This window comes from Lactuca virosa, chromosome 5 (assembly GCF_052849685.1).
Source record: "Lactuca virosa cultivar CGN04683 chromosome 5, Lactuca_virosa_CGN04683_v6, whole genome shotgun sequence".
Lineage (NCBI taxonomy): Eukaryota > Viridiplantae > Streptophyta > Magnoliopsida > Asterales > Asteraceae > Lactuca > Lactuca virosa.
This window is the reverse complement of record NC_136430.1, coordinates 348,168,726-348,190,520: the sequence shown is the minus strand read 5'-3', so window position 1 is coordinate 348,190,520 and position 21,795 is coordinate 348,168,726.

Here is a 21,795-nt window from a genome sequence, read left to right as displayed (position 1 = left end):
TCTACCAAATAAGGAAAGATTCTCATCACCCAAGTTTCAGTTGGATAGAAACTTGGAGTCATGCAACTTGTATTGTATGATGAATGAGAATTTTTTCATATTTGGAAAATTAAGACTAATTCCTTGATCACATGTATATGTGAGTCAAGTGAAGGATTAGAGGATCAGGTACACTTGGTTGTGCGCTGGTTAAGTCCACCACAAAGATCGATAAGGATATTCGTCATGATTTACTAAAGTCTAGTGAATATGGTTATGCTTACAAGTTTAAGTGTAATTTTGAAACATTGGAAAAGTTACAATGTAAGGCAGAACGGATGAGAAGAATCAAATTAGGCAGAAAGATAAAAGTTTCTCCAATCTGAAAAGATGGGAGAGTACTTGAGTATCTTGTTTTATGATTATCTTAGTGATTTAGAAACCATATCACAATTAATCCTCTAAGGACATCTTAGTGCATTTGTTTGACTAAGAAGAGGAATCGTGAATTGTTGAATTGGTTAAATAAAAAAGATAAGTCATACTTCGTTCCAAAATTGAGTCTTAGAGTAATACTCCAAGATTGTAACTTGAGTGACATAATCCTTAGAATGTTTATAACACTTGTCAAATGTAGAGTAAAATGTTTTCTTACTCTTGTACATTTGAAATTCGTAAGTTGTGATGTTTTGGATAAAACAAAGACCAACTAAGACCAACTGTGTGACGTGTTTATCTTGATAAGTATCCGCACTAACTCTTGAGTATTTGTTTTGTCAAGGAATGGTTCTTGACAATAGAATCTTATATGTCAAGAGGTCAGTGGGAGTCTTAAAGATCTTGAAAAAGTTTCAAGAACTAATCAAGAATAAAAACCTATTGTTTATCACTAGCACACGACTTGAGGTTTGCAACCTATCGTGTTGACATATTCTTATTTCTATGCCCATTCCAGGAAAAGGTGTCTATGCATGTGGATTTAATGAGTTCTCAGTTGTTTGCGTGACTACTTGGAAGCAATGGTAGGCCCTTGTGCTGCCAGGTGGCAAGAAGTTAAGATTGAACAAGTTCAGTCCATATGAGTTTGGATTTGTCACTAACCTCCTCTTGTGGTTATGAAAAATTTACATGGATAGGAACACATACTCCATAAAAATATAAGTGTCATAAGGTTTCTCTCTGATTCATGAAAATGATGGTGAGGAAACGCTTTCACTAAGTAGATTTTAAGTAGATAGCAATTGTGATATTTGCATTCTCAAAGTCGTTAGTGGAGCGTGTGTGGTTAACCGGCACACTAACATGGACTTGTGAGAAATGGAAAAGGTCTAAACAATTGAGACTATGATTATGGCATCCTTTTTCATAGTTCTAAAAATTGTTTAGACACACATATGAGCTATCTAAGGAAAGGTGTGTGATTTTGATAAAGTTTTATCAAAGCATCTCGTATCAGAAATCTGAACTTTGGTAAGAAAGTCAATAAAGTATTGATTTCTAGAAGTCCAGCTCATTTTTGGATACATGTCAGAGCTAGTGGGAGCATAAGTGTTATGCTAGTAAGATAATAATTATTATGCTAGTGGGAGCATAATTAGCTATGGTAAATATTGCAAGTGAGCAATGTTAATTATAGAAAACAAAAGTTTCAATTCGTTAAGTTGCAGTGGTTGAAAAGGTTGTTTTGCTATAATTAAGGGAGAGGAAATTATACTTCAGTTCAATTCTAAAAGCTTAGATTGTGAGATTTTGATCAAATTTAGTCATGATTACATTATTTACGTTCTTAAATTCGATTATGATTACGACATCCTTTTTCATAATCTGAATTATGAGAACATGGCAAACAGAAATAGAAATATTATAGCAAAAGAATGGTATAGTATCATGTTTTAATGTGAGACATCATGAATCGTGTCTCATATGCTTCGGATATAGGATCGATTACATGTGTTGTAATATTCATTTGTTCTAAATTTTTCCAAATGCCTAGGGCATTAAGAGGGAAAAAGTACCAGAACTGGATATGACTAAAATGATTAAGCAATTGCCGAGGACAATATGAGGTTTACCAAAGATTGGTTGCTCATGGACAATTGGAAGTATAGTGTCAATTTTGGGAGGACCATATTGACATATTCTGAAAGGAGGGAACTCTTGTTCAGAAGTGATAGTCAAAATGGAATGTGAAAATGTTTCCATAGTTGGAAGTTATTCTTTAAATCTGTGTAAGATTAGAAAACTTAATGCAAGAAGGATGTTCAAAGGAATGTACTTTGAATTTGAGACTTCGTTTCCATGGAGTTGCTCTCCATTGGAATACTTTGTAAGTGTCTATTGCCAAGTCTTTGTGACTTTTGTGCATAGCCAGTACAAGATGATCAATGCATATAAGTTTAGAATCTAACAGATTTCAGTAAATGGCAAAGAATCTTGTATTCTTACATTTGTGGTAAGGATTTGGGATTGTGAAATGAGCATCATTGAAATCATGTTCAATTGGTCTATTTCACAAAGTAAGGATCATAGACAAACATAGTGTGCATACTTCGAGTATGGCATAACTGTTGTTTGGACAAACATAGTGTGCATGCTTGGAGCATGGCATGACTGTTGTTTGTTTTAATTCAAGTATTAGGTTGATAAATCGAAACATTATACAATGAATAATGTGTAATCAATATAGTGATAAATAAAAGGTGTTTTATTTATATTCATAAGTTCTGAGACCATATTGGATTCGATTATTCTTGTGTTTCACTTTGCATGTTTTGACTTCCCGGATAACTAGGTTATTCAAACTCTCCACAGTCAATCATACGTTGGAAGTAGGTATGAATCAAGACTGTCATGAAGTGGGATTGTAGATGTTTAAAGTGTTTAGACATAGAAAAAGTTGTCGCAACATTCATGAGTGCTCCTGGAATGAGATTCGAGTATTGGATTAAACCTACGCTCATTTGAATCACTTCATGGATTTTATCACGAGTAATCATGAAACGATAATATCTTATATTCTTCAAACGGAGACGTGTGAGTTGTAGTTGCGCGTCGGTTGCACATTGATATATGTAAACACGACCAGTAACTTGGTTGTTATAAAACATATCGTTGTGTGTAATTTGATGAGTAAGTGCAAGCGAACATTTGGGTCAAAGTTTATCCATTCCTTTTACCCTTGGAGGGATAAAAGCGATATCTATGGGCCCCTCGATGATTTAGTGATGACAAACGTAAGTGCTCGGCCGGGCCGGGCCTGGACTGATTTGATTTGTTCAATTAGTCGGTCGTCATAAATCGGAAATCAGGAAACAACAAATGGACAGATAGAATGATTATAATCCATGTCTCAGTCCATATGCTATCTAGAATGGAGGAATATATGATCCCTTATCTAATGGACACGTCATTGACTAGGTCAGAGTTCGACAACGGATTTTAAGAGCTACGATTGCTAGTCGGGATCTTGGAGTCATACACAATAGTAGTTTTAGACTTATCCAAGTGGGAGACTGTTGGATTAGATGTCTAAGCCCATGACTATTATTGGTATGTATTCGACCCGAGAGTAGCTTGGTCCATTTGGGTTGCATAACACCAGGACAATTTGTTAGGATGGACTCTTGAGAGAAGGTTATATATGATTTGTTAATATATTATAAGTTATATTATATTAATATGAAATCATATGTATTGATCAGGAATTAATTTGGAATTAATTTAGTGATCAAAAGAGACGAATTAAATCTATTGGGACTAATTATGGTAATTAGTTATATTTATATGTGTTGGGCTTATGATCCATGTTGGACCAAGTTTATGTATGGACAAATAAAGAGTTGGGCCACATGAACCATGGATCATAATACCCATCGGTATGGATTTGGGTTATACCCATGACCCTTGAAATACCACATATAAATACATACTCCATTGCCCAAAATCGCCACTTGCAAGTGCTTCTTTTCTTAGAGAAATATGGAGGTGTTTTGGTGAATGAAATTCTCTCTCAAGAGTCACCTTTGTCCTAGGTGAGTTGTGATTCCATTTGAGGTGAAACACTTGGTGCACTAAGTTCTTAAAGGCCAAAGTCTTTCTAGCAACACCAAATACAGCAAGTCTTCAAGCCACATAAAAGGTATGTTATTCTAACTAGCATCTTGTATTGTTTATGTCAAATTGCATGCTAGTTATATGTTTAATACCTTGGAAACCATTTGCATGTATAATTAGTGAAAACATAGATCCAATGTATTTAGGGTTGTATGTGCACCATAGGATGTCTGTAGTATACCAAAACCCATCAGTGATGGGGGTTGAGGGTGGGCTATCCCTAACCCTCACTTCCTTTAAATACGGAATAAAACCCCCAAATTTAGAGTTTCCTCTCTAGCTAACCTCACATCGTGAGTAATATGTTCTCACGTCGTGAGTCCAAAGGTGATGCGCGACTGCACCAACCTCCTCACGACGTGACATACAAGATCTCACGTCGTGAGTAGGGTTAAACTTTTGAATCTTTAAACTTGACAATTCCCCACCTGAACTGAATGTTACATTTTGCCGTTTCATATGAGTTCTCATGACCTTACTTATTATATGGATTATGTGATGTGTTATATGAAACCATGTGAAGCCTCTCTTAGGAAGGTGGTTTATGCAGGGCAAATAGAGAAAAGCCTCTTATGTGAGGGAATCTAGTTATGACCAGTGATCTCGACCATGAAAAGCCCTTTGAGGAAGGCAGTCTATTCAGGACAACTAGAAAAAAAACCTCTTAAGTGAGGGAATCTAGTCGTGACCAGTGAACTTGACCTCGCGAAGCCCTTTGAGGAAGGTGGTTTATGCAAGGTAGCTAGAGAAAAGCCTCTTAAGTGAGGGAATCTAGTTGTGACCGGTGATCAGAATGCTAGCATTCATATATGTTCAGTTTTATGTGCTAGAATGTAAGTAATATGTAACTTATTATTACTTGAAGTATATATATTATTATGTGCTATTATAGGTGAGTGTTGTGATTACTTACAAAGCATTAGGCTTACAGTTGCAACTTTATGTTTTTAGTTGAAGGTCCCTAAGGTTCGGAGGACTAGCAGCTAACATGATTGGGATATCTGAACATTCTCGGATGACATGCCATCTAGTTATATGTTCTTTATATGTTATAGTTTTCAAAACATGATTTAGCTTTCACAAATTTTATTATGTTTACGTTGTTATTACGCGAGAAGTTAACTTTATGATTTCCTAATAATTATGAGTAAAACCTTTTTGTAAAGCTTATACTCTGATTTCAAAAAAAAATTGTTTAGATTTTGGGATGTTACATAAAGAACAAACAATTAGACCTAACTCGAAATTGTAAAGCAACTTGCCTGTTTAGGGTAGCAGATGATAGAAGCTGCCAAAATTGTATTAACAAAAGACACTGGAGATCCCAAATACAAATCTGCCATTAACTTTTTACATTTCCCCTTTATATCGAAATCACAAGCCCATTTCTCTTATTAATTGTGATCCTAAATAGCCAAAATAGCTCAAAACATATTATATTAAGTATTTAAGAAAAATGATACTAAGAATTTAAGAATCACATAACATTAAAAAAAAATCAGGACCTTTGTATTCCAACGACCAAGAACTTAATTTTTTTTTCCTAATCCTTCTCCTATGTGTGATTGTATTTGATTATAGGTAGTGACGAAAAAAATATGGGGAAATAAAATAACGAGGTGGCTTGTTAGATTAACGCTCTGAAGATGGAGCTTTAAGAAGATGGATGGATTTTAAGATGGAGATGGAGATCCACTGGAGGCTCAATGGTGGTTGGAAAATTGGCTCGATTGTGAGTGGAAAAGGGGATGAAGACGATGACAGCCGCCCAACACATGAAATTTAGGGTTTATCCCCCACTGAGTCAACATAGGAACTACAAAGGGGTTCACTTAGGTTCAAATGAGAACAATTATATAATTGAGAACGCGAGAACAAATCTAGACCATATATTTTTTTTGTCGTAAAGTCCTCCCGCATACCCGCACGACGAAGGAACATAAAATTCATGTGTGATTATTAACCACGACCACTGTGTTGGATTAGGTGTCTTAGCCCATAACTATAATTGGTATGCACGTGACCCGAGAGTAGCATGGTCCATTTGGGTCGCATATCATCAGGATAATTTGTTAGGATGGACTTTTGAGAAGAGGTTATTTATGGTTTATTAATATATTATAAGTTCTAATATATTAATATGAAATCATATGATTTAATTAGTATTGATCAAGAATTAGTTTGGAATTAATTTAGTGATCAAAAGAGACTAATTAAATCAATGGGGACTAATTGTGTAAACTAGTTATATTTATATGTTGGGCTTATGATCCATGTTGGACTAAGTTTATGTATGGATACATAAAGAGTTGGGCCACATGAACCATGGATCATAAACCCATGGGTATGGATTAGGGTTAACCCCTGACCTTTGGAATACCACATATAAATATGTTACTCCATAGCCAAAATCACAACTAGTGTTCTGGGAGTTCATATGGACGGTTTTTATGTGGCTAGTATTCTCTCTCAAATGTCACCCTTTGTCCTAAGTGTGTTGTGATTCCATTTGAGGCATCCACACTATTGGTGCTAAGTTCTTAAAGGCCAAATACAACAAGTTCTACAAGTTACATAAATAGGTAAACTCCTAACTAGTATTTTATGTTGTTTATATCATTTGTATGCTAGTTGTAGGCTCAAAGCTTTGGAAACAATATTGCATGTATAATTAGAGAAAACATAGATCCAAAGCTTTTAGGGTTGTATGTGCACCATAAGATGTTGTAGTATACAAAAACCCAACAGTGGTATCAGAGCCAAGGGTTGTTTTCCATCATACTTGATACTACTTGTTTTCAAAGCTTGAAAAAATCGTTTTTTTGGATTCTTCCTGATCACCACGAGGTGGTCAAAATTACCACGAGATGGTGACGGGTTTGGCAGATTTTTGGATTTCTTGGCTTAATTTGGATTTTGATAATTACTATAAAATGTTTTCTTGATAAAAATTCGATTTTATGTTGTGAAAATAATTATCCTCATCCAAATAAACGATAATTGTCATAGTTTCAAGATTTTATTAGTTTATGTAATAGACTAATTTCTTGTAAAATAGTTGATATGAATTATCTTGTTATTATGAGTTTAATCTAGATCATGGAAAATTATTTGATTATTGTGTTAATTGGAATATTTGATCTTAATGGTTTTTATGAACTCCATAACTTGTCCTCAAGTTATGGAAAATGAAGAGTTTTTCTTTTAAAAGTTCATTAAGATTCATAGGTTATGAAAAAAATGAAAGGTCTTATTTTAATGTCATCATAAAATAGTTTTATGTCTTCCATAACTTGTCCTCAAGTTATGGAACTTGAAAAGTCTTCCATAAAAACCATATTAAACTCATAAGTTAAGGAAACCAAGAGTTTTTGAATTGTTCAAAACTTGCCCTCAAGTTTTGGAATTTGTAAAGTTACCCCCCATGTATACTTTAATTTCAACCCTTAGAATTTTAAAAGTTTAAAATTTAACCCTTATACTATTATAATATTATAGGTTTAATATATATATATATATATATATATATATATGTATGTATGTATAAGAGTAAGTCAGTCTTACCGTTAGTAGGCCTCATTCAAGAAGCCAGTCTATAAGGGGGTATAAGGTTACTGCATATAAAATGACAATTTAATGGGTGTCCACTCTCACTCACCGCTTCCTTGACTGGTAGAGGGTCGTTAGCCGAACGGGTAGGACAAGACATTAATTCTCCCTTCATTAAAAGTATAATGATAAATATAAAGTAACTAAACTATATTAAATTCTCAATCTTAGTTACTTTAGGAAAATGTGAATTTGGTGCTAACCCATGAAATTGCACTTTGCACCTTGTTAAGTCGTTAGTGGAGCGTGTGTGGTCAACCGACACACTAATCTGAGAATGACAATGTGTGGCAAAGGGTAGCTTGATGTTAATCATAGATCAATGGAGCGTGTGTGGTTAACCGACACATTGATTAGGTGGTTGTAACATTAAGTGTACCAAGTTAATTTGCATGGTTATTCACTCATTGTTGGTGATCCTCGGCATCACAGTCACAAACTTGAAGGGCACAATCGAGATTTAAACATGTCATTGAATAGTTCAATGAATCTCAAAAGATCTAGGAGTTTCAATTCATTTAAAACCTAATGTTAAATTTTCGTTTTTCGTGGTGGAAATTGGTAAATCGTCATTTACCTACCTTCAAATATTTTGCAATAGGATTACGACACCCCTCTTCCGAATTGTAAACTATAGTGTTGGGTCCTAGCCTTAATATTTCATATTGGGTGTTATATTAAGGGTTTAAATCAACTAAACTTGAATTTCTCCCTCATAGATGTCTAGTTATGACAACTATGGTCTTCTTTATCCTTTTGGATAAAACTATCCTAATGAAGATGATATCCCAAATGGCGATCAAGGCGAAAGATTAATCCGTTTTTTGTGCATTAATGGGACTGGAAATCATACTTTACTTCCTCCACCTCCTCCAATTGTTCTCCCTAACCCACAAGTTCTTGAAAAGTTCAAGGTCACTCAATCCCTATTGGAAAGCAGTGTCTATATGTACTCACATCGTGGAGATGAAGTCTCATATAGACAAGTTGGGAGAGTTGGGTGTCGAAGTCTCAAGGAAATTGACTGTTGACTGAGTTCTTCAATCACTTTTCGAGTCATATAGTGAATTCATTAAGGACTACTATGTCACAGACCACGACATGACCTTTAATGATCTTACATATTTGCTTGTTATTGTTGAATCAGCAATGATTTGGGGCACTGGTAAAACAAATTTGATTGGAAGATCTACTTCGCAAACTTACATGGACATTGACAATGGAAACATTGGAAGTCCAGAAAAGTCTTCTCTTCCCAATGGAAAGGGGTCGGTCATAGTCAACCCAGTTGACCAAATGGTAAAGAGAAATGCTAAGTATGAGATAGTCCCATGTACCATTCCTAAAGAGTCCATATGTTTCTATTGCCAAAGGAAGGGACATTGGTTGTGAAGCTGCTTTATTTACCTGAAAGTTCACTAGGATGGTAAAAGTCAAAAATTTGACTATCCTTCAGGTAAAGTCCACTATCTAACTCTATTAAGTTCCTATTTGGAGATTCTTATTACATGATGTGACTAGGTCACATTTTGATGTTTTGTAGAATCGAAAAAGGAGAGGAAGCTTAGAAGAAAAGTATGCTAAATCTGATCGCGAAGATGGATTTCGATCGCATGATTCGAAGATCAGAATTTTGAGCTGCTGCTTAAGAGTAATGATAGATTGCTTAGGAATAGATAACAACATAGTTTTCATATGTATTTACATTGTAAGGATAAGTTTTTCCGCAATTTTAAAATAAAAGGAAACTTTTTGATTTTATTTATTTTACGTATCCTTACAATGGGATTTGTGAAAATTGTTGTTTATATGATTCCATTGATAGCAATATAGGAAAATGGATTTGATTCTTTCGTTTGTGGTAGTGTTGAAAATTTGCCAAATAAGGAAAGATTCTCATCACCAAAGTTTCAGTTGGATAGAAACTTGGAATCATGCAACTTGTATTGTGTGATGAATGAGAATTTTTATCATTGGGAAATTAAGACTAATTCCTTGTTCACATGTATATGTGAGTCAAGTGAAGGACTAGGGGATCGAGCCCACTTGGGTGTGCGCTGGTCAGGTCCACCACAGAGAACAATAAGACTATTTGTCATGATTTACTGAAGTTTAGTAAATATGGTTATGCTTACAAGTTTAAGTATAATTCTTAAACATTGGAAAAGTTTCAATGTGTGGTAGAACGAATGAGAATAATCAAATTCGGCAGAAAGATAAAAGTTTCTCCAATCTGAAAAGATGGGCGAGTACTTGAGTATCATGTTTTAGGATCATCTTAATGATTATGAAAACCATGTCACAATTGATCCTTTAAGGATATCTTAGTGCATTTGTATGGCTAAGAAGAGTAATCGTGAATTTTTGAAATGGTTAAATCAAGAAGATGAGTCATACTTCGTTCCAAAACAAGTCTTAGAGTCATACACCAAGATTGTGCCTTGAGTGACATAATCTTAGGAAAGGTTTATAACACTTATCAAATATAGAGTTAAATGTTTTTACTCTTATACATTTGAAATTGGTAAGTTGTGATGTTTTGGATAAAACAAAGACCAACGAAGGCTAATTGTGTGAAGTGTTAGTCTTGATTAGAATCCACACTAACTCTTGAATATTTGTTTGTCAAGTAATGTTTCTTGACAAAGTGAATCTTATTATGTCAAGAGGTCAGTAGGAGTCTTAAATATCTTGAAAGTTTGAAGAACTAATCAAGAGTAAACCTATTGTTAAACACTAGCACACGACTTGAGGTTTGTAACCTATCGTGTTGACATATTTTTATTTCTGTGCCCATTCCAGTTAAAGTTGACTATGCATGTGAGTTCTATGAGTTCTCAGTTGTTTGCATAACTACTTGGAAGCAATGGTTGTCCCTTGTGCTGCCAGGTGGCAAGAAATTAAGATTGAACAAGTTCAGTCCATATGAGTTTGCATTTGTCACTAACCTTGTCTTGTGATTATGGTTTTAACAAATTCACATGGATAGGAACACATACACCATAAAATCTAAGTGTCATAAGGTTTCTCTCCAATTCATGAAAATGATTGTGAGGAAACGCTTTCACTAAGCAGATTTTAAGGAGATAGCAATTATAATATTTGCATTCTCAAATATGATTATGATTACGACATACCTTTTCATAATTCGAATTGTGAGGAATGAAAAAAGGTCTAAACATTTGAGACTTATTGCTGTAAGTTCTTAAATTGTTTAGACACACATGTGAGCTATCTAAGGAAAAGTGTATGATTTTGAGAAGCCTAGATAAAGTCTTATCAAAGCATCTCGCATCAGTAATCTGAACTTTGGCCATGAAAGTCAATAAGTATTGATTTCTAGAAGACCAGCCAATTTCTGGGTACATGTCAAAGCTGGTGGGAGCATAAGTGTTATACTAGTAAAGTAATTATTATGCTAGTGGGAGCATAATCAATTATGGTAAGGGTTGAAAGTTAGCAATGTTAATTATAGAAAACAAAGGTTTCAATTCGCCAAGTTGCAGGGTTTGAAAAGTTGTTTTACTATAATTAAGGGAGAGGACTTCATACTTCATTTCAAATCTAAAAGCTTAGATTGATATTTTAATCAAATTTAGTCAAGTATATATATGAATGTTATGTTGGAATGGTTCAACATAAGGAAATTCTATATATGGAAATGTTAATTGCGTTCTCAAAATTTGATTATGATTATGGCATCCCTCTTCATAGTCCGAATTGTGAGAACATGGCAAATAAAAACATTATAGCAAAAGACTGGTCTGGTATCATGTCTTTATATGAGACATCATGAATCGTGTCCCATATGCTTAGGATATAGGATCGATTATATGTGTTGTAATATTCATCCGTTCTAAATTTTCCAAATGCATAGGGCATTTAGAGAGAAAAGGACTAGAAATGGATATGACTAAAATGATTAAGCAATTGTCGAGGACAATCTAAGGCTTACCAAGATTGGTTACTCATGGACAGTTGGAAGTATAGTGTTAATTTTGGAAGGACCATATTGACATATTCTGAAAAGAGGCAACTCTTGTTCATAAGTGATAGTCAAAATGAGACTATGGAAATGTTTCCATAAGTGGAAGTTATTCTTTAAATCTGTGTAAGATTAGAAAACTTAATGCAAGAAGGATTTTCAAAGGAATGTACTTTGAACATGACACTTTGTTTCCATGGAATTACTCTCCATTGGAATACTTTGTAATGTCTGTTGCCAACTCTTTGTGACTTTTGTGCATAGTCATTACAAGAGGATCATTGCGTATAAGTTTAGAATCTAATAGATTGGCAAAGAATCTTGTATTCTTACATTTGTCATAAGAATTTGGAATTGTGAAATGAGCATCATTGAAATGTTTTAAATTGATCTATTCCACAAAGAAAGGACCATAGGTAAATACAGTGTGCATGCTTGTAGCATGGGACAACTATTGTTTTAGTTCAAGTATTAAGTTGATTATTTGAAACATTATACAATGAATATTGAGTAATCAATATGACACTCAATGTTTTGGGGCCAGATAGGATTAGTATTATTCTTGTGTTTCACTTTGCATGTTTTGACTTCCCGAATAACTAGGTTATCCAAACCATCCACAGTCAATCATACTTTGGAAGTATGTATTGAGGCAAGATTGTCATGAATGGGTCTGTAGTTTGTCTAGGTGTTTTAGACATAGTTGCAGTGTTCATGAGTGCTCCTGGAATAAGATTCACGTATTGGATTAAACCCACACTCATTTGAATCACTTCATGGATTTTATCACGAGTGATCATGAGACGATAATATCTTATATTCTTGAAACTAAGAGATATGAGTTGCACTTTACAAGTCGGTTGCACATTGATGATGTGAAAACACACCAGTAACTTGGTGTTATAAAACGCATCATTGTGTGTGATTTGATGAGTAAATAGAGCAAGCATATGAGTCAAAGTTTATCCATTCCTTTTACCCTTAGAGGAATAAAAGCAATATCTGTGGGCCCCTCGATGATTTAGTAATGACAACCCTAAGTGCTCGGCCGAGCCTGAACTGATTTGATTTGTTCAATTAGTCAGTCATCATAAATCGGAAATCGGGAAACAACAGATGGACAGGGAGAATGATTATAATCCATGTCTCAGTCCATATGATATATAGAATGGAGGAATATATGATCCCTTATCTTATGGACGCGTCATTGACTAGGTCAGAGTTCGACAGCGGCTTTTAAGAGCTACGATTGCTAGTCGGGATTTTGGAGTCGTACTTGCAATAATAGTTATTAGACTTATCCAAGTAGGAGACTGTTGGATTAGGTGTCTAAGCCCGTAGCTATAATTGGTATGCACTTGACCCGAGAGTAGCATGGTCCATTTGGGTTGCATATCCTCAGGACAATTTGTTAGGATGGACTTTTGAGAAGATGTTATTTATGGTTTATTAATATATTATAAGTTCTAATATATTAATATGAAATCATATGATTTAATTACTATTGATCAAGAATTAGTTTGGAATTAATTTAGTGATCAAAAGAGACTAATTAAATCAATGGGGACTAATTGTGTAAATTAGTTATATTTATATGTTGGGCTTATGATCCACGTTGGACTAAGTATATGTATGGATACATAAAGAGTTGGGCCACATGAACCATGGATCATAAACCCATGGGTATGGATTAGGGTTAACCCATGACCTTTGGAATACCACATATAAATATGTTACTCCATAGCCAAAATCACAACTAGTGTTCTGGGAGTTCATATGGACGGTTTTTATGTGGCTAGTATTCTCTCTCAAATGTCACCCTTTGTCCTAAGTGTGTTGTGATTCCATTTGAGGCATCCACACTATTGGTGCTAAGTTCTTAAAGGCCAAATACAACAAGTTCTACAAGCTACATAAAGAGGTAAACTCCTAACTAGTATTTTATGTTGTTTATATCATTTGTATGCTAGTTGTAGGCTCAAAGCTTTGGAAACAATATTGCATGTATAATTAGAGAAAACATAGATCCAAAGCTTTTAGGGTTGTATGTGCACTATAGGATGTTGTAGTATACAAAAACCCAACACACTAGGCCACATATTTTTTTTCCTCAAAACCCTCTAGCATAGCAACGCATCAGAGGAATATAATATTCATATGTAAATAAGTATATTTATATATGAATATATAAAGTATATTTGTATATGAATAAATATATGCATATTCTCAAGTGATTATTCATTTATGAATATGTTCAAATATGAATATACTTATTCATATATGAATATTATATGTTCCGTCGTCTCGATACGCTGGTGCGCTTAAGCGGCAGATTTGCAATATACGAGAATGTACTCACCTTTATATTCACATATGAATATTACATTCCTTCGTCGCGCCGGTATGTTAGAGGGTTTTGCGGGAAAAGAAATTTGTGGCCCAGTGGCAGTTGTAGTGTGGTGGTTTATATACATGTATGAATATTTAGTTCTTCTGTCGCCCTGTACACGAGATGTTTTTGCGGCAAAAAAATATGTGGCCTAAATTTGTTCTCGCATTCTCGATTTTATAATTGTTCGCATTTGAGCTTTTTCTTTCTCTCTCTCTCTCTCTCTCTATATATATATATATATATATATATATATATATATATATATATATATATATATATATATATATATATATATATAGGGGTATGTTATAATGTGGATGCACAACTATTGTGCGGACGTGTGAACAGTGCTATATTCTATGAGAATTACAAAGAGAATATGTTGTTTAGTAATGTGAATACGTTCAACCTCACACAACTACGACTCAATAAACATTCTGACAGAATGAGAATAATAATAAAAGATCTATAATAACCTTATAGACGCTTTATGTCACACCCCCAAACCGGAACAGCGGAAACGTTCGGGGGCGGATGACGTCATGTTTAGTATCACAACACATGCATCATAGTAATAAAAGTAACAAACAACCATTGCATTAACATGAAAGTGTTTACAAAGTATGATTCACAAAAGATAGACTCCAAAAGTAAATAACAAAACAAGACATAAAGCTACTATGCTCCATCTTCTGAATCCCAGTGCGCGTACCTGTCTACTAGTTTCCTGAGAATACAAGTTATTTTGAAAGAGTAGATCAGCATTTAAGATGGTGAGTTCATAAGTATTTAGGTGATAAAAAATAAGTTGTAAGTTCCTTTTTGAAAAGTTCGCATGTTCCCCCAGAAAATCCTATATTTTCTGATATGATGATTGAAAGTAAAAATGACTCTACAATTCCTTCTATGAGTACTAAATGGATACAGGTTATATACAATTTAGAGTAAACAGACAATCAATTGTGTGAATCTGTCCTAAGCCCACAACCAAACAAGGAACAGGGAATGAGGCGGAAGTCACACATCCCATTGGTTGTTAGATCTTCACTGTACATAACCCTGATGTATTCATTTGGTACTTAAGGAGTTAACTGTAATAATTCTTTATATTTGATGAAAACATTCTTTAAGAAAATCATATATTTCCTTTAGTAAAAATGGTAACCACAATAGTTCCTTCTATACTCACTTAATTTATACAAGCTATATATAATCTAATATCAAACAGGCAGTTAAATGGGTGAATCTGGCCTAAGCCCAGAACCAAACAAGGAACAGGGAGTAAGGCGGAAAGCACACATCCAACTGCCTATCAGATATTAATTATATATAACCCTAATGTATAAACTAAGGTATTATAGAATTAACCACTAAAGGTCCTTTAAGTTATACTGGTTTAATAAAATGAATTAACCCTTTTACTGATAAGTTTCTAGTTTAGCCTACTAAATGTTCTATCTGAAAAGTATGTTTTTGTACTAGAAAACGGTATATTGAATTTGTATACTATGACCTGACCCATACATGGTACTCCTTATGATTACTTGGTGTATACGGAATATATATATAGCTAAGATCGAATAGATAGTAGAGTGGGTGAATCTGCTCTAAGCCCACAACCAAACAAGGAAAACAGGAAATGAAGCGGAAAGCACACATTCTACTGTCTACCGGACCCGATTAATATATATCCATGATGTATGTACCGAGGAATCATAAAGTTAGAATTATATGCCCCTTTCTAACTGAATGTACTAAGACTCGACTGTTCTGTTTGTCTTTTGTAATGATGTAAGTTTTCCCAAGTTTAAGACTATCTTTACTAGAAAATAGTTTGCATTACCTTTTATGTGGGAAGATCACTATATGAATGTAATGGGAAAATGAAAGTATTCAGTAATGTTGTAAAAAGTAACTACTGAAACACTAACTACCTTAAAACCAGTTTGTTAATTAAGGTTAAGATGTGATCTGGTTATAACCATACTGATCGACAAGTGTTAAACACGACGACCTGATGGCGTTGAAACTGATATGACATTTGTCACCCCTTGGCCTGTCGGCCAAACTATAGTGAACAGTCGGGATGCGGGCTTGTCAGTCCCGTATAGATCTATACACAAAATGTCCGTTCTCCCTCCAGGAGACTCTGGTTACAAAACGAGACCTAACAAGTATATTGCTAAGCCGTGAAGTAGTCTCACATAAATGTTATCTTGTTCTTCTATCGTATGTTCCTTTCTGTTCTTGTTATCGTATGTTCTGAACCCCTAAACTATACCTATTATAGTTTACTAGTATGTTTGTTTTGAACTGTTTCTGATTTGTAGAAAAGACTCGATTATCTACTAAATTATAATTGTACTTTAAATACAGATTTTTATAAACAACAGAGTAACATAGCTTTAAAAGAGTTTTTGAAATGATTTGATCACTTATAAATCATAAGAAATCCTTTGAAATGATGGTTATCACAGATAAACATGAATACAATATCAATGTGTTCAACTTGTATTCCCATCCTTAAAAGCATTTAAAACATTTAAAAGATTGATTATAGGGGTATGAACTCACCTTATGTGGGTGATTCAATTGAAGGTTCGAGTAAGGATGAGAAGTTCCACGAATGAATTCCCGAGACACAAACGAGTCCTAAATGAAATATAATGGCATATATAGGCATGTAAATAGTGTTTAAAACAACTAACATGCAAGGAAACAACCTTACGGACTAGGAAACACTCGAAATGAAGTGTTACAATCACATATGATTGTACTAAAGGGAGTTTACGGCCACATTAAGTGTGTTTACGACCACACACTTGAGTTTACGGCCTCAAGAAGTGTTTACAGCCGTAAACACTTGAAGATGATGCATTTTGGATCTTGATTCATGCTTATAGGGTGTTTGTCTCATGAGGATACATGAGTTTCTAATGGATAACAAGATGATAGAAGAAATACTCACACTTTGGATGACTTTAAGGTGTTTACGGCCCAAGAACAAGTGGGTGTTCTTGGTGAAAAGATGAATATTTGAAGATCTTGAAGGAAAAGTGACGAATTCAAGGATGTGATTCATAGGATTCATATGATCAAGAAGATTAACTAGTAAAATGGATGAATAACTTACGTTTTTGAAGAGAAATGATGGATTCCCTTGATGATACTTGAGAGAGTTTGAGTGTTCTTGGATGAAAGAAGTGAGAAATGAAGAACAAATTAAGGAAATCTATACTTATGATGGGAGTTCACGGCCACCAAGAGTTTGTGGCTGTAAACTCCTTGTGATGGAGTTTCCAGCTCGAATGCAACCCATTGAACTTAAGCTGACACACCCCTACACACAATCCTTAAGTGTACTTGGCTTAGAACACTCAAATAGACCCTTAACAATGCTAAAAGATAGGAGAAACAAGTCTGACATTTGATGGGATTGATTGGCTTTACCAGATATAAATTTTCGGGTTGTCACATCATCCCCCCGTTAGATGGAATTTCGTCCAGAAATTAGCTTTCTTAGCAGTACTCCTGGGGTTGTGTTTCTATGATTGGCAGAATACTCACTCGTAGACCTAGGCAACTTTTCCCTGACACTCATTATAAGATTCATACTTGGTCCATCTATCATCATCTCATGTATACAAGTCGTATATAATTAAGATTAGTAAGGCGGTCGGATGTGCGACTCTGCCCCAGGTCCACAACCAAACAAGGAACAGGAGATAAGGCGGAAACACACATACTAAATCTGCATAATCATAATTATATACCATGTGACAACCCGAAACTTTTATCTTGTACAATTGATCTTTATATCAATATTAAACTCGATTTTATCACCATTTTTACACCATTTAAGGGTTCGATAAAGCGTTCTAAGCCTCGTACAATCAAAGTTTGGGTCCTAGGTCGAGTAATACCAAGTCATAGTACAACATTCGGGCCATACACCCTCTCGGGAGGAGTGTACGGCCGTACACATGGGTGTGCGGCCGCACACCCACCCCTCAACCGTACACCCACCTCCATATAAAGGAGGAGACCCCTTCACTCACTCTTTTTCCCTTTTGGCTGCACACTACTTTCTCTCTCTAGAATCTTCATCCAAGAACACTCTAAGGGCCTCAAAAACGTGAAGTACTCTATCATTCAGCTTGTTATACTGGTAAGACACCTTAATCTAAGCCTAAAACTCTTCATGTTCTCCGTGTTCTTCATCACTTGAAGGTGTATGGCCGCACACCTTCATAAGGTGGCCGTACACACCTCAAAAACCCTCCAAAGTGAGAGTTTGATCCCATATCGTCTAGTTGGACTTAGTATTGGCCTTGAAACACCTGAAAATCGACATTTTGGGCAAGAATGAAGAGTGTACGGCCGCACACCCCTCTGTACGGCCGCACACTCCCTTGTACGACCGCACACACATCATGGCCGCACACCCTGGCCGCACACACACTCTTATGGCCATACACCTTCCGCCGACCGATCATTTATGGCTCCGACACTTAGTTCAAGCATTTCCAAGTCTTTAGGGTGGTTTCCCGTCATGTTTTGTCATGGAATACCTTAATCTAATACATATATGTGTACTATATGTTAATAGGACCCGCTTGCGTACGAAACATCAGTTGACTCTCAACACTCGTAACCGATCGTACACCCGAATCCTACGTTAAACAGTGAGTTCATACCCCTACGCTTTTTCCGAGTTTTTCATGTTTTCAGGGGGAATACAAGCAAAAGTACAAGGAAACTTGTGCTCAAAGCATATTATTTTTTTAAAAATAATTATATGTTCAGTATGCTTTTAACACAGAAAACAGTTTTACCAAACGATTAAGAAATCAACTTGTAGAAACAGTTTTCTAAATTAAAGCAAAGAAATTTGTGAATCTTGTCATAAAATGTGATATTTTATAAAGAATTCATACAAAACATAAAAAGGATTTTCGGTATTATTACATGCAAATTGTTAATCTAAAGTTGGAGACACGTCCTTGGTAACACTCCCACCGGATTCGAGAGTGTAGGACTAGCACTTGTAACCAGAATCTCTTGTAGGGAGAGCGTGACTATTGTGTATAGATCTATACGGGACTGACTATCCCGCACCTCGCTGCTAGCTACAGTTGGACCGTCAGGTCTACGGGTGACAAAGTCATAAAAGATACTGGCCCCGTTACGTGCCACATCAAGTCTAAGTACGGTTATGACACTCGCAACCTAGATAACAGAATTTACTTTTGTAATAATGAAACCAGTGAACTAACCTCGAAGTAATAACCGATTTGATTACTAGAGGGTATTAATAATACCCTTAGGATTTAGTTCACCACATATTTATTAGTTTTATTTATGTAATAAGGCTAATACACCTCACAGGGAACAAAAAGGGTTTTTCAAGGAAACTATACCTAACGATACAAGTATGGTAGATACGTGTACACCTCAGACAAGAACAGATAACCAACTATCAACTTTTAAGGAAAATATAGGATTTTCCTGGGATAACTCAACCTTACATAAACAGGCTGTTTAACATACAACTAACGGATAATCAAACATCTTTCATAAGAAAATATAGGATTTTCTTGGGAAACACTTTTCAAAGGATCAAAGAAACATTTCTTTCACCAGAACTAAACGCTTATGAACTCACCAGCTTTATGCTGATATTTTTAAAACTGCTTGTATTCTCAGGGCAACAATAGACAGATACTCTTGCCAACTTTTGGAGAAGACGGAGCATTTTGGAGTCACGTCTTTTAAATTTTGTTATATATTGATGCGAACAAACTATGATTTCAAACAATGTAAATATTCATATTATAATGTAATGGTTGTGTTTACTACGCTTACTATGATACAACTGTTGTGATACTACGCATGACATCACCCGCCCCCGGACGTTTCCTCCGTCCGTTCCGACGGTTCGGGGGTGTGACATACCACCCTTGTGTATACACTTAATAGTGATAGGTGGTCTGTATTCGTCCTTAGCCTCTGTGCTTGAACTTGATCTGTTGGACGAGTGGTAGTTCGGGATGGTCTGCTAAGTATATGATGTTTAAGGTTTTGGAGAGCAAGGTACTCCTCACATGAGTACTTCGGGGTTTAGAAGACAAGAGAAAAAACTGAGGTCTAGGTCGGGTTGTCGTTACGAATGACGAGGGTTTCGTGAATTTGACGGTCAAGGCGATGGAATTTCGAAACATATGAACTTAGTGTGGTGAGGACCACGCCAATCCATGACGAATGATGACAACAGACTCTTTACAAAAACAAAAGTTAGGCCGATTTGAAAGAAGCGTTTGTTATACGATGGTGTATTCTGAGTGTGCTCGACGATGTATTCTTTTTTAGACTTTCTAGTGATTTCTGTTTTCTCCTTGATATTACCACTTCCACAAATCTTACCGCGATGAGCGAGTACTAACAGTGAAAGTGCTTTGATAACTTGGGTCGATACTCTATGTTATGATCCTCCTCGGTACCTCTATGATCGCCTGGCATAAACAAGTTATGTATAATTAAGATGAATAAGACCATCGACTGAGTGGTTTTGCCCTAAATTCACAACCAAACATGGAACATGAATTAAGGCGGAATCACTCACTCTAAGTCTGCAAAATCTTAGCTATGCACAACTCTGGTGTACATACAAATCCATCATAGCTCACCTGTACGGATCTTTAGTTCTCTTACGAATGATGTGACTTGTTCAGATGAGTGAGTTATTATATTTACTTTTAAATGTTTCCCCAAGTTTTAATCTTATATAAATATAAATTAAATTTTAAAGCAATTCATATTTCGAAGACGTACCACTGGTCTCTGGGGACTCCGGGGTAGTTTCTCCTGCGGTGATCATCAGAATTTGTCCATCCGCTCCTGAGTTCTTTGTTATCGGACAGTCCCTCTTGTAGTGCCCTGTCTCACCACAGCCATAGCAGGCCTGGTTTACTTCTACTCCGGGGACTTGGGATATCAGTTGTGAAGGTACCCTGCAGAACCGGGCAGTGTGCACCTTCATGTTGCAATTCAGGCATTGCATTTCCCGACATACTCCGGTGTGGTGGTAGTTACACCCATCACACTTCGGGATAGTTCCAGCATATCGACTGGCAGGTGCTGGAGTGGCAGGTATTGTGGCGGCGTATGCAGTAACCATTTGTTGCTCCTGCGGGGTTTCGTGTGTTGTTCGCTCCTTCCTCTTGTTCCCCGAATTTCGTTTATAGTCCCCTCCCTTTGATGGCTCGGGAACGGGGACCACCACGCCATGGCGGACTCCATGGTCAATGAGTCGCTGGGCCAGGCGTTTGGCGCTATCGAATGTTGTTGGGTTAGAAGATAGTACATCTCCTTGAATCGGGGTAGATAAACCCCAAATGTACCTTTCTATCTTCTTACTCTCCAGGGTAACCATATCAGGGCATAGTGTTGCCAGGTCGCTAAACCTGTCAGTGTAGGTCACTATGTCTGAGCCGATCATGGTATGCTCCCATAGTTCTTGTTCCAGCTTTTGAACTTCGCCCCTAGGGCAGTATTTTTCCAACATCATCTCTTTTAGATTCTCCCAACCTATGGAGTTAGCCACTGATAGGGTAAGTGACTTAACATGGCTATTCCACCATGTTAGGGTTCTATTGGAGAAGGTGCAGGCAGCAAACTTAACTTTGCTCCCTTCTGGGCACAGACAGATTGCAAAGAT